The 6,066-nt window shown below is 47.9% G+C and overlaps 1 non-coding gene across 1 annotated transcript; it reads right to left on the bottom strand.

The window, feature by feature from the left end:
• Positions 1-1,271: 1,271 nt before the first annotated feature.
• LOC114815686 lies at positions 1,272-1,407 on the bottom strand. The gene has a single exon (XR_003763493.1). It is a non-coding gene; the product is annotated as a small nucleolar RNA SNORA7 (small nucleolar RNA).
• Between the last annotated feature and the right edge of the window lie 4,659 nt (positions 1,408-6,066).

The raw sequence follows: 6,066 nt of genomic DNA, 5'->3' as shown, positions 1-6,066 counted from the left end.
AAGCACTCCATTCCACGTTCTGTACAAACTAATTGCATAGCTATCTGCTCAGGAGAGAGGAACCATCTACAAACATATAGCAAGGACAGCAACTTCCAAAGATGGTGATCTCCCTGGAACAAAATGGCAGACTTCTGGTCGTCGCTATCCACCCCCCAAACACAAGCTTGTTTCTGAAGTTTTGATTCTCCTACAAATAAGGATGAGGAGTCTCTAGAGAACCCAAAAGGAGAGAATCTATTTTTCCCTTACCTGTTATTTATTTTAATGGGTGTCTCTCCTTTGTTATACGCTCTTTGTGGGCAGTAAGTACCAGCTCTCTTGTATTGCACTCCCCCAAAAGCTTAGTACAGTGCTCTGCACACAGTGAGTGCCCAATAAATATCATTGATTGACCGCTCAATCGATGGTGGTGAGAGGAAATGGCTTCAAACTAGAACATAAAGATTAGAGCCTCTCCAGCAGCTGTCTCCACTGCTGGTTGTTGCTCGCTGACTCGGTCCCTGCTGTGTAAATTGGGGAGGCAGATCCAGAGATGAGCCCATGTGCATTTCCTGGGGATTAAACATGATAATAGGTTGGGGAAAGAAAATGATACTCTGCTCTTGTGTAATCCCTGGGATCTGGAATTATAATAGAAATAATACTTTGTACTTTCAGCCAAGTGTGGCAGCGTATTTAACAAATGTTTAACCCGTGAATCCTCAAAAGCCTCATGGAAAGGAAGACAGGAAGGAAGTCCGCTCACCTGCATGATTCAGATGACAAATCCCAGGTCAAGAGAAGTCAGTCACACCTTGAAGGAATGGCCCAGTTCCTGCCTCCCTCAGCCCGGCTTGCGTTTTGCCGGTCTTCAGAAGGGAGGGCAAATGGGGTGGGGAAATGAAAGATTAGTTGAGGAAGGTCTCTTGGAAAAGATGTGATTTTAGTAGGGCTTTGACGTTGGGGAGAGTGATGGCATGTTGATTTGAAGCAGGAGGAAGTTCCAGATCAGAGGGAGGAAAAATGGACAAAGGGTCAGCAGCAAGATAGAGATCGAGGTCTTGTTTCGTCTTGTGCCGTCGAGTCATCTCGGACCCATAGCGACACCAAGGACACATCTCTCCCAGAATGCCCCGCTCTCCGTCTGCAATCTTTCCGGTAGTGGATTCAGAGAGTTTCTTGGTCAAAATCCAGAAGTGGTTTACCACTGCCTCCTTCCACGCAGTCAACTCGAGTCTCTGCCCTCGACTCTCTCCCCTACCGCTGCTGCCTAAAATGGGTGAGTTTTGACTTGTAGCAGATTGCTTTCCACTCGCTAACCACTGCCCCAGCTAGGAATGGAATGAGTAGGCCTCTGCTTGACTCCCTCCCGTAGCCGAGACTTGTAGAGTACTGGAAACTCTCCAGTTGCGACCCTGAGAGGGAAAGAGATGAGGGTAGCAATGAGATATTTGGCGTGTCCACTGGAAAAAGTCTCTCCGGGATAACTCCGGGCAGTCTGGGACAGAACCGGTGACTTTCCCATGGGTCCCAACAACATCATCCATTTGGTCTTTGGGGTTTGCATTTCCTTTTCGGGTTTCAGGGGTAGGTGCTGGTCTATGGACGCGAACAAAAATGGCCTCGGAAATCCTACAGATAGGAGTACCGAGGCAGGAAGACGCCCAGGTGACAATCGCAGAAGGATCACCTTCCTATCCCTGTCCCTGCACATAACTCCGAGAGTGCACAGCAGCATTGACAAAAACGTTACTTCAGCTGGAAGGGGAAGGGAGAAAGACAGAGAAAGGCAGAGGGAGGCAGAGCGATAGAGAAGCAGCATGACCTAATGAATAGAACTGGGACCTGAGAGTCAGAAGGATGTGTGTTCTAATCCCGGCTCTGCCACCTTTCTGTTGCATGACCATGGGCAAGTCACTTCACCTCTCTGTGCCTCAGTTCCCTCATCTGTAAAATGGAGATTAAGACAGTGAGCCCAATGTGGGACAGGGACTCTGTCCAGCCTGATGATCTTGTATCTATCCCAGCGCTCAGAACAGTGCTTTGCACATAACAACATTACTATTATTGTAAAGAAGGTGAACCCTAAGCCAAGGCGCTCTCAGTCAGCTCTGCCCCTCCTCCTGCTTTACCTCACTAATCTCCCATTACTACCCAGCCTTAAACATCTCACTAACACTTCAAACTGGTCTGTCTCATTGCTGACCTTTTGCCCACATCCTCTCTCTGGCCTGGAACTCCCTCCCCTTTCATAGCTGACAGTCTATTACTCTCCCTGCCTTCAAAGTCCTACTAGAGAAGCAGCAGTGATGTAATGGATAGAGCAAGGGCCTGGGAGTCAAAAGGTGACAGGTTCTAATCTCAGTTTTGCCACTTGTCTGCTGGGTATCCTTGGGTAAGTCACTTGACTTCTTTGGGCCTCAGTTGCCTCATCTGAAAAACGGGGTTTGAGACCGTGAGCCCCACTTGGGACAGGAACTGTATCTGACCCAATTTGTTTGTATCCACCCCCAGCGCTTAGTACAGTGTCTTGCAAGTGGTAAGCGCTTAACAAATACCATAATAACGATTATAATTATTATTATTAAGAATTAAATAATTTCCCTTCCAAGCAGCCTTCCTTGATTTCCCCACCCTATTCGTCCTTCTCTGTCACCTACGCACTTGGGCCTAGATCTTTAAGCACTTGGATAGTTAATGGATTCGCCAGCCCCACAGCACTTAGATACATATCCTTTCACTCGACTGTTTCCTTTATCCGTAATTTATCATCATGTCTTTCTCTCCCCGCCGCTGCCCCCCAAAGATTCCCCTTGTGGGCAGGGATCACGTCGAGCAACTCAACTGTAGTGTACTTTTCCAAGTGTTTAGTACAGTGCTCTGCACACAATAAATACATGATTTGTTTATTTATCTATTTGTGTACATTAATGTCTGTCTCCCTCTCTAGACTGTCAGGTCGTTGTGGGCAGGAAATGTGTCTGTTTGTTCTTGTATTGTATTCTTTCGAGCACTTAGTACAGTGCTTTGCACAGAGTAAGTGCTCAGTAAATATGATTGAATGAATGAATAAGTGTTCAATAAATAGCACTAATTGATTGAGAGCCTTTTCCTTCCTCTTCCTCCCCCCTCCTCTCTCCCTTTCCTATGTCCCCTTCCTTTTCTCTACTCTTCCTCCCTGCCCCTCTTCATTTCTTTTCTTTTCTTTCCCCCTCTTTTCCTCCAAGACCTGCAGGCTCACCGCTGTGCCTCCAAATTTACCCTCATGCCTAAATTGGAAGCCTGGACTCTCCCAAGTGCTTAGTATATGCTGACTAGCAGTGTGCTTAGTGGAAAGAGCACGGGCTTGAGAGTCAAAGGATGTGGGTTCTAATCCCAGCTCCCTCTCTTGTCTGCTGTGTGACCTTGGGCAAGTGACTTAACTTCTCTGTGCCTCAGTTACCTCTGGGGATTGAGACTATGAGCCCCACGTGGGACAACCTGATTCGCTTGTATTTAGCCCAGTGGTTCGAATAGTGCTTGGCACATAGTAAGTGCTTAATAAATACCATAATTATTAATCATTATTATTATTATTACCGTGCTCTGCACATAATAAGTGCTCAATAAATATGACCGACTGGCTGGCCAGCTGGTCTTCTGGTCACTTTGGAACAAAAGGCCAGACTGGTGGGCCCAGGGCTCTGAGTTCCAGCTGCTGGGAGTGGGAAAAGGTGACCGCTCTCCTCACTTCTGGAAAGGATGAGCCTGCCTCCAAACATCCAGATGCTCTGCTCCACAGTCCAGCCTCTGTCCTCAGGAGCGGTGTTTGTTAAGTGCTTATTAGGTGCTAAATTCTGAGATCCCTATGATTACAACCAGATCAGACACACTCCCTTTTCCAGTCAAACTAGGAGGGAGAACAGGTATCGGATCCCCATTTTACAGATGGGGAAACTGAAGCAGAGAGAAGTTAAGTGGTTTGCCCAAGGTCACACAGCAGGCAGGTGGCAGAGCTGGGATTGGAATTCAGAGCTTCAAACTCCCAGGCTCGAGTCCTTTCCAGTAGTGCACACTGGAGTACACTTGAGCATGTTCTCAGCTTAAATGCAAGACCTGACCGAGAAAGGCCCCAGTTTAGCTGCGGCCATAAGTGGGCATCACCTGTGTCGTTTGTCAGAAACAACTGTCCCCTGCACCCTTATTATAAAACACCAGCCTCTGCCCTAGTCTCTGCTCAGGAGTAGAGGGCAAGCAAGAGCGGGGATTCCCTCAGCCAGAGTCTCTGTGATCCTGGTAGATCCAGGACCCTGGGGAATCCAGGGCCCATGGGGACCCGGGGGCAGTGGGGGATCCAGGGGCCGTGGGGGATCCAGAGGCTGCTGGGGTCTAGGGGCTGTGGGGATCATTCCCCACCACCCACTGATGGCCCGGGCTTGCTTCCTTCCACTTTCTGAGAAGCAGCATGGCTTAGTGGAAAGAGACCGGGTTTGGGAGTCAGAGGACGTGGGTGCTAATCCTGAGTCCGCCACTTGTCTGCTGTGACCTTGGGCAAGTCACTACACTTTTCTGTGCCTCAGTTCCCTCATCTGTAAAATGGGGATTAAGACAGTGAGCCCCACGTGGGACAACCTGCTCACCTTGTATCTACCCCAGCCCTTAGAACTGTGTTTGGCACATGGAAAGTGCTTAACAAAAACCATAATTATTACTATTATTATTTAGAACACTGCTAGGAAGGGGCAGCTCTTCACCAAGGACCATTGCCTAGAGCCAAGGGGGCTGCAGGTGCTCGAAGACCTCAACCCCAGTGTCCCCACCCCCACTCTTTTTTACATACTTGTACTGCTGCTGTGTTTGTTGAGTTTAAACTTCCCCTAATTGCTGTTTAAGATTGATTCTTTCCTTCTTTGTGTAATCCCCCAATTTACACAAGGAGCCCCTTGTCTGTTCATTGTATATCTTATATTACCCCAGTGTTTAGTATCTAGTGTTTAATAAATTCAGCTCACAATGAGAGGTAGATTAGAAAGTCCTCCTGCAGGACTAATAATGGTCCAGGTGGTTCTTTCCAACCTAATGTTATCTTTCTTTTTTTTCTTTTTCCATCCACAGCTCTATTTGAAACTCCATCATGGCCCTGGTTTATTTTATCCATTAATACCCTTGTATTTACTGAGTACTTACTGTGTGCAGAGCACTGTACTGACAGCTTGAAAGAGTACAGTATAACAACAAGCAGACATATTCGCAGCCCGCAATGAGCTTACGGTCTAGAGGGGAAGGCAGACATTAATATACATAAATAAATGACAGATATGGACATAAGAGCTGTGGGACTGGGAGGGGGGATGAATAAGAGGAACACGTCAGGGCCAAACAGAATGGAGTGAGAGAAGAGGATGGGGGGGTATAGCCAGGGAAGGCCTCTTGGAGGAGATGTGCCTTCAATAAACCTGTGAAGGAGGAGAGAGTGATTTTCTGTCAGATATGAGGAGAGAGGATGTTCCAGGTCAGAGGAAGGAGGTAGGAGAGGTACACTGAGAAGGTTTTCAGCAGAGTGGTTACCAAATGCAGCATAGCATAGGGGTTAGAGCCCGGGCCTGGAAGTCAGAAGGTCATGGGCTCTACTCCCAGTTCTGCAGCTTGCCTGATGTGTGACCTTGGGCTTCACTTCACTTCCCTGGACCTCAGTTACCTCATCTGTAAAATGAGGAATGAGAGCCCCACGTGGGACAGGGACTGCATCCCACCCGATTTACTGGTTTTCACCCTAGTGCTTAGTATAGTACCTAGCACATAGTAAGCACCAAACAAATAGCACAATTATTACTGTTTTTGTTGTTATTATTACTATTAATAATAAAAATGGAGCCACTAGTGCCACCTGAAGTCGTGGCATGCCTTACCAGAAGCAGCTGCCATGGAGCTCGGCTTCCCTTGGACTCAGATGTGTCCGAAATCAGGGTAGCTGGTCCCTCCATGGGCTGCCACGGGGTCACGCCGAGAACTAGCTCATCAGCCACAGGGAGACAGGTTTGTTTTCCCTCCTGACCATGTGCACTTGCTGGGGTTTCTCCATGGGGTTGTATCCACCACCCTGAC

This window comes from Ornithorhynchus anatinus, chromosome 1 (genome assembly GCF_004115215.2).
Source record: "Ornithorhynchus anatinus isolate Pmale09 chromosome 1, mOrnAna1.pri.v4, whole genome shotgun sequence".
NCBI classification, from domain to species: Eukaryota; Metazoa; Chordata; class Mammalia; order Monotremata; family Ornithorhynchidae; genus Ornithorhynchus; species Ornithorhynchus anatinus.
This window is presented reverse-complemented; position numbering and strand designations above follow the sequence as displayed.